Below are 8988 nucleotides of genomic sequence, written 5' to 3'. Positions count from 1 at the left end.
AACAAACAAACAATATACACGTGCATTTCATCAGTATGCAGGTGTTGATATTTTGTGACATAGAGTGAAATAGGTGGAAAACTTACCCCTGTTTAGGGCCCCTTACCCTCCCTGTTTTAAATATGTAATTTTCTTAACTATTCCTTCTACACGTGTTGGGCACTTTGTGAGATGATTTACAATTTTTGCTTTAACAATCAAATGAGCAATCTTTCATTTGAGAATGTTTTTATTTCCTCATCATTAGTAACGAATATTCTCCAGATATATACCTCAGGGTTGACATTTGTTTTTCGTTTTTGTTTTTGTATTTTTTTCAGTACTTGAAACAGGTAGTGTCATTTTCTTCTGGCCTCCATGCCTCCGGGTGAGAAATCAACTGCTATTTGGATTGGAGTTCCCGCATAGGTAGGGAATAGTTTATCCTGTTGGGAATTTGTTCAACTTATTGAAACTTTAGGTTTATGTCTTTTGTCACGTTTAGGAAAATTTCCGTTATTATTAGGTTAAAAGCAATGTCAAAAACAGCAATTACTTTTGCACCAACGTAATATTTGTGTGAATACTTTTTCAACTCACTCTTTTTCTTCTCTCCATCTATGCTCCAGAGATGTAAGTGCCAGATCTGTTGTTATTGTCAAATGGGTCTCTGATACTCTGTTTAATCCTTTTTCTGTCCATTTTTCTCTGTTACGCAGTTTCAGTAATTTCTATTGTTTTATCTTCAAGTTTGCTGATTCTTTTCTCTGTCATATTCATTCTGCTCTTGAGCTCAACCAGTGAGTTTTTGTTCTGTTTATTTTAATTTTATTTCTATGATGCCCATTTGGTCATTTTAGTACCTTTTATTTCTTTGCAGGCATTTCATGTTCTCATGCTTTTCATTTGTTTCCAGAACATTTGGGTTTGCTCGTGGGAGCCATTTTAGGATGACTGCTTTAAAACCCTTGTCATATAATTTCTACATCTTACTCGTCAGCCTGTTGGCCTTTGTTGATTTACCTTTTCTCATTCAAATTGTGATTTTCCTGGCTTTTGGTATGGCTGATATTTTTTATGGTATTCTGGATATTTTGAAGGGTATGTTTGCAGTCTCTGGGTTTTATTTTTATTTTGTATTTTAGCAGGTAGTCACCTTGTTTGGGTTTAAAGTTTAGGCGCTGGCCTACTTCTATGAGCTGTGGATCCAACAGCAATTTAGTTTTTTGTTGCTGCAGCACTGTTCTGGTCGGCTATACTTAATTGGTGCAGCTGGGTCTCCTGCTTCATCACTGTAAGTGCCACCTGTGGGTCTTAAGTGCGTGCTCTACACCTGGTGCTGTTAGGTGGGGGTCGAAAGCTTTCCCCTGGCTGCCCTGCAAGTATGGCCCATGGGTAGGGTTCAGTTGCACTTCCCTGGTTGCTTAGGGAAAAGCTCAGTGGTAGGAGGATGAGAGAGACTCCCATAGGGCAGACGGCGCACTCTCTGGCTCAGCTGCCTTTTTACATGATCTCAGTGGTCACTGGTAGTTTCTTTGCTATCTATTATGCAAAGATATTCCAGGTTCTTCTTAACATTCCTTGCCACAGACTGGAATCAGTCATTCCCTATAGGGAGTCCTGATTTTCTTTAAAGGGAAATGGTATTTGGAAACAATCTGAGCAGTGATTTAATGTTCACTTACTGTATGAATGGCACTTCATCATTTCATGTATTAAACAACTGAGGATGTACTTGCCCAAAAGCACAGATTAGATTTGTTCCCCTTTTTAGGCACTCATACATGCCCCATACTCTCCCTTTCACAACACTTTTAACCCTTAGGCTTCATTGTTCAATGTTAATTCTTCTTGTTAGATGAAATCTGTAATGCTCAGAAGTCATCTGTCAGACAAGTAAAGAAAGGGGAAGCTATGCTTTCATTTCCTGTCTAGGCATCAGATTAGCGATTATGAGTTCTTTATATCCCAGAGATACAGACTCTAAATCAATTCTTCTTAACCTCAGCTACATATTAGAATAATTTGAGAAACTTTTTGAAAAACACTGATACTAGTCCCTAATTCCAGAGATTCCAAGTCAGTTGGTCTAAGATGGACCCAATACTTTTCAAAAGCTTCTCAGTTGTTTCTAGTGTATATCCAGGACTGAGAACAGATGATCTAGATTAAAGACTCGTTCCTCAATAAAATCTTAATCTAGAATAGCTTCAAGCACATGAAATACATTTTCTAATGCATACTATATTCCCCCTCCTGGAAACTGTGTAAAAAGCTCACCTGAGTATATAAAAAAGCAAATTAATAACTTCTCCCCAGGTCAGCTCCCCCCAGCTCTCTCATGCCTGTGAGTGGGCCCACAATATAATAGGTTTAAATCATTGGAATCAACCTTCTGAATCTACTGGAGAATCAACTTTCGGTAATCTCTCAAGTCCATTTTGTTTTTGGGGGGTTTTCTTGGGTCTTTGTTGCCCGGGCTAGAGTGTAGTGGCATGATCATAGCTCACTGGGCTCACACAGTTCTTCTGTCCAAGCCTCCTGAGTAGATGGTGTTCAATAAACATTTGTTGAATAATACACAAATAAGTGGATGAAACTTATATAAAAAATAACCCAGTTTTGGGGGGCAGTTTATGGGTCTTAGAAGGCTCAACATAGACTAGGAGGCAGATATTTCAGAGGCTACTAGGATAGGCCAGTGATTCCAAGGGGGTACCTGCTGGGTAACTCGGAGTTGTTCAATACCTTAGGCTTTTGCCAACTACCTGGACAAAGTGAAGGGTATATTTATAGCGAGACTCAATTGTATGTTGTTAACATCACAAGATGGGCTGAATTCACAGATAGAACATTTCTGAAGGTAAGAAAACAGGACTTGGAGGGGACAAATGAGTGTTATTTTCCTTGATAAAAAGTGTCCCCGCTTTCTATCTCCTAGAAGAAGAAAATGGATAATTCACTAGAGAAGATGCTATCATGATGTCACTAACCAGCTGGCAGTGGCAGTGAGGGAGAGGATAGGAAACGAGGTCTTGGGGTAATTCGAATAGCTGTAGTGTAAGTAGTAAATTACATCTGATCTGACATGGAGGGGAGGTCTAGACCAACATAGGGTTAAATTTCAAGTCAGAAAGAAGGCTTAAAGAGCCTTTATAGAAATTTAGATCATTTATAGAACATGATTTGAGATGGGGAAACGTCAATTAAGTCATCCAAGAGCAAACAGGAGGAAAGCCAGGACTGAAGGCAGCATCTCCTAACACCTGGGGTCAGGAGGTGATGACAGTAAGAAAGAAGAGTCTCCAATGTAGACTCTAACAGGCCACCAATATGAATGCTGAAAACTCACTTCTACTTCAGATTTTGTTTAAAAAAATTTTTTTTTAATTAGGAGATGGAGTGAACTAAAATCACTTTTAAGGATTTTTTTTTTAGCCCCACTGAATAACTGTGATATAGGAGACTGCACCAAACGTGTACAAAGCCATAATCAGGTCTTTTTATTCTATATTATGTTTTAAAATCTGTAGTTTTAAAAACTGATTTTTCTGGGATTTTGTAGTTCTCTCTGGAAAATGAAATGTGGGAAATATTTACTACGTATATTGTTATTTAATGGAAATTTTGCTATACAAATGAAAATGTAAAAAGGAAGTTATTATAAAATAGAACACTATGTAGGTTAGATTTTTTTCTTAAGGATGAATTTGGACTTAATGTTGATTAACAGAAACCGGAACATGTGGCGTTCATTGTGTGTGTTCAAACCCTGTGAACACGAACAAATGGGTTTGAGACAGCAATTGCTCTGCATGGGTTCAACCCAAATTGTTCCTTGCACTTAAGTCCTAGCTTACATTTTGTGCCCATGGCCATCATCTATGCCTGGGAACATTTTAACCTACATACAGTAATGTGGTTTGCAATGCTTTCTTGACCTTGATGTTTTCAAATTTCATATTAATTTTCACTGGAACCCATTAGCACGTATTATTCCCACCCCCAACCCACCTCAACATACACATTTATGAGTTTCGAAGGCCAACTTTGGATGATTTGCACGTTAGAAAATAATTTTTAATATCCTATCATTGTTATTACCTCTTTAAAAATTATTTCAATCATGTGATATCTTCTAATGAAATGATCAGAAATCCACATGGCAACTAAGCTACAGAAATTTTTCAGACTTTCCCAAGCCTGCAAAACTGCCCTGGGCTTTTTCTCTTTCTGTTCTTTACTCTGGGCACAAAGTACTCTTGGTTAGCGGTATTGCCCAAAAATTTCATATAAATGCAGAGGTAACCTTTACCGTGGACTTAGCCACGCCTAGTGAAACCAATGGTCAGGTATGGAACACAATTTGGGTGCATGCAGCAGAGCAAAAAACTTGTGTTGAATGAGGTCATTGAAGAGCCAAGTGAAGCAAATATGACCTATAGGTCAATGTAGTTTAAAACTTGTCCCTTTTTCTTCATCGTTATCATAGAATCCATGCTGATAACTAGTTGAACGCAAGATTCAAAGTCAAAATGATTTCCCAAAAGCTAGATAACTTTTGTCACAGTTTTCCCAGTTGGAAAGACAGTTTCAGGAAAGCTTGTATGCATCATATAATGTACTAATAACAAGTAAATACCATCTACATCTGGGAAACTGAGGCCCAGAGAGGTTAAATGACTTGGCTAAGACCATGCAACTCTTGTGGCCCTCAATCTGATGCTGAGCTGCTATTGGAAGCCATGTGTGTCTGGTTCTATAGTCCCACTCCCAACTACTGTCTACCAAGCTATGCTACAATTCTCCAAAAAAGTTTCATAATAAGGGAGTAATGAAAAATCTAGAGATATAAAAGATCTTAAAGGTTATCCAAATAAGAAGCTTTACAAAGATAAAAGAGATGCAGAGAGTTTCAATAATTCTCCCAGCTCCGTCCACTTTCAGGCCCCAAAAGAGTGTGATTCCTGGCACCATGCTTCTACTGTGTTCTCTTCAGCTGCATGTGCGGCACGGCACTATTTTCAATTATTTCTTTCAGTAATACTTACTGCTCTAAATTCTATCACTAGGCTTTTGGTCTTATCTGGTTTATGCTTCTAACTGCCTCTGTATGACAAGCTGATAAATCGACACAGCAGTTTGGCTCCAAAATACATAATGCATTGCTTCTTTTAAATAGATAACTATAGTTTTCCAACCAAAAATAAAAGCAGAGTCACCACATATTCTCTGACTTTAGAGAATTTAAATAGGATACAATGGCTGTTTTTACTGTTTTGGAACTTTTCGTGAGGTGATAGTGTAAAAATTGTAGAAACAATAATTATCATTATCCCATAGCTTCCTGGATCTCTCTCAAGAATGTCTGTTCTAGGAGAATGTTAATGATCAAATTTAAGCTCTCTAGACACAATGGTTAAAATGAAGATAACGTTCATGGGCCCTAATATTATATTCTGATACAGTCTCTTTTCTGGCTCTTAATAATTCCCCCCACACTATAGATTTGTGATAAAGCAAAAATGTTTAATCTCCAGAAGTGTGTCCACAAGACAGACAACTCGATGTGATGTTGCCCTGACATACCTACTTATTCTTTCCTTCATTCATCCCTATACTCGTTATAGGCCCTTCTGCCCTATAAACATCCAAAGGCACTAAGGTTTATCATAATTAAGGCATGAAAGGCCAAGGTTCTTCTGAGAGTGTATATAACTACCTGTCTAAAGACATCTTGAGAGAATAAGATGACAGATACAGAGCACATAGTTGGAGCACAATGACAGCCACTTATCACTTAGAGATTGGCTTCACATAACAACTGTTGGTCAGCTGTTTGGTTTGAAAAATGCAGATCTTCTTTTTGTGGTTGGAATGAATATAACTGGAATCACCTGGCTGGCTCAGTCAGTAGAGCATGAGATGCTTAATGGATATTAATCTATTGATTTCTTTGATTTACACAAGACCTGTGTGCAATGGTAGAATGTCTTTTCCAAGAAAAACAATTTACATTTGTTTTTGAGCTATGACATATATTGCCCCAAGACTTACGTGAGGTGCAGCATTTCCACGTGGCATTTACCTATCCTCCAGTAATGAGATGGTTTATTTTGATTTCATTGCATAATTGTCTTGAAGCACCATATACATTTAGTTTCAGAGAGGGCCCCCAAAAGCCAGATTTAGACAGTGATATCCTAAATTGACCAGCACAATTTAATACATTGCCATTACACTTAAACATTTACACAGTTGCAAATCTACTTATTTTAGGCATAATTTTATATAATATTTTGACAGACAAAAATATATATTCTGGAACCATTATATGCATCTGTCTATGAAGTAGCAAACTTACAATAAATTATATATTATACCATTGTAAATTTACATGAAGGCTAAAACAGAAAAAGAAATCATAATTTATGTTTAAAATATAATGTTAATTTATTATTTCCAAGTAAAAAGAGGAATAGCCATTATATTAGATTCACTTATTTTAAGCTTATACTCATTTCATATTCACATAAAATTCATTCCTTGTAAGTGTAGCAATGAAGTTGTATTTGGATGCTGAGTGTTTGAAACAACTAGTTGTTGATATTGCAGTGCAGCTACAGGCTTGCTGATTTGAATATGTGTGGGAAAAAGAAGCATTTAAATTACTCAAGAAATATGTTACAATCATATCAAAAGTATGAAAATAAAATATATGTTTTCTTCTAATGTTTAATCCACAGGTATTGCCTTCCAAGGTTAATATAGCCAGTGTCTGAATGTTTTGTTTATTGTATTTTCATTTGAGGGCAGATGTTGAAAATCAGGTTTACTGATTGAAGCTGGAAGAACACATAAATGTCTGCATTACTCATTCTGTCAAAACAAAGCAAATGATGGGTAAAAAGTATACTCTTGCACATTTCACAGCTTTGTGATACAACTGTCTTGGAAATTGGGTGGAAATTTATGCACAAATGTGCTTAAGTAAAGACCTTGTGACCATTGTTTCCTTCCTTGTGATCTTAAACCATTTTTGTATTTAAAAATCATCTTGCTAACATTTAGCACATTTGTGGATTAATAACAAACTAGTCTTTTATATACCTACTTTGAGGGTAGGTGAGGAATAATGGGTTAAATATAATATAATATTATTTATTGGCTTAAATAATTTAAGTTATCTAGTTTTAGCATTTTGAACAGGGCAAACATTTTCCCCGTTTCCGTCTATTGTGAGAAATTGAATTACATGGAAGAAATTTTTAATGTTAACCTTTTTTTCCCCACTGAATTTAAGTGTGGTTGTTGGGACAATTGTTGCCTAATGGAATGGTACAATGTAAAGAGACCTGTAAGGAGACGATGCCTCCCTGTTGCATTATATGACAGTATGAGTGAGTGTTTCCTGATGCACATGGTGGAAGCCTGTGCCTCAGCAGGTTGAGACAGATGCTCAGGGTGACAGGTTGGATAAAAACCACCATTCAGGTAGCATGCTGGGGAGCATGGTGCATCTGGAACAATGGTGTTTGCCAGGAATTGTAGTCTCCAGCAATTCATCACTTTTATGTGTCAAATGTGTTAATATCTGTGGTTTTTTATTTAATGAATTTCTTGCCCCTTTCTCTTTTTTCTTTCAATACCTGAGAATCATGGACTCCCATACTTACTGGCTCCAAAAAATATACTCCTTCCATGTACTCCATAGGGTACTGAATAGATTCTGAGAAAATAGATGAAGAAAAGTAATTCTCTTTTCATTTAGATATATGTGATATTCAGTGAAGATTTTGAATGCAATGTAATATTCACATCAAATTTTGATAAAGCACTGAAAATATGAGACATATAAAATTATTTAATTTCCCCTTTTAAAAATTATCCTAGACATTAAATTCATGTTTAATGATAAAGATGTATTATCTGATGCTTTGAGACAATTACAATTAAATCTTATGAAAGGAATTCTAGGGTCAAGATACAACTTTCATTCTTAATGTTAAACACTAAGTTAACTTCATTTTGTTCATGATTTGCAAAAAAGAAGTATTTTTGAAAAAAAAAAGTGCTTTTGTTTCAACAATTCAGACTGACTTTCTTTATGGGATCAGATTCCCTGATCACTTTTCAGCTCATCACTTCACTTTGCTTTTGTAGAAATGGCTCTAGTTATTTCTATAATGTGTGACTGGTGTGAAAACACTTGAAACGGACACAAATCATTACACACACACACGTGTGTTTATGAGTGTGTATGTGTAACAGCAGAAAAGGAGCAAAACAGTATTTAATGACCAATCTCATGAATGTTATCTAGACATCAAATGTTAAAATTGATGGCTTCTTCACTTTAGAACTTATTTTATTTTCTGCTTTCCTCTACATTTTAAAATTCACTATGTACTTTTTGTAGTAGTAATTTGTCTAGTCTCTAAGACTGGCTTATGTGAAAAAGTGCCAAAGAGTAGATCCCTTAACACTAAATCTTTCCTATTAATGAATATCTAAAAATTAGTAGTTTGTTTTTTTCTCATTTTTACTACTATCATGAGGTGTTGTGAGGGCTTCCCATAATAATCATTCAATGAAATATATGTAAATTTAGCAGTGTGCCTCTCGTTAACCATAACTGATGCTGTGTAGCTAACTCTCCTTACATAAGGCCCAATTTCACTTCCAATATTAACTTACATATTAATTTAGATATATTTATTTTATCATGGAGCAAAACTTTATATACTTGACATAAAGATAAAAATGTACTGTTCCTCCTATTACCTTCTGCTTAATTAACTTATTGCTTTAAGGTTGCTTAATAATCCTTCAAGTACTCTTTCTATGCATACAGTAGCTACGGAAACATACAAATTAACCCAGTGCTCTTCTACAAAGATGGATTCTATTTTCCTATCACCTTGCACGTAAATAAATGCCAGTACATAATATTTTTTTGTGTTTGCTTTGCCCATGCTCATACTACATGCCATTAATAAAAGAATAACA

This window comes from Macaca mulatta, chromosome 13 (assembly GCF_049350105.2).
Source record: "Macaca mulatta isolate MMU2019108-1 chromosome 13, T2T-MMU8v2.0, whole genome shotgun sequence".
Taxonomy (NCBI): Eukaryota; Metazoa; Chordata; class Mammalia; order Primates; family Cercopithecidae; genus Macaca; species Macaca mulatta.
Note: the sequence above shows the minus strand (reverse complement) of the source record.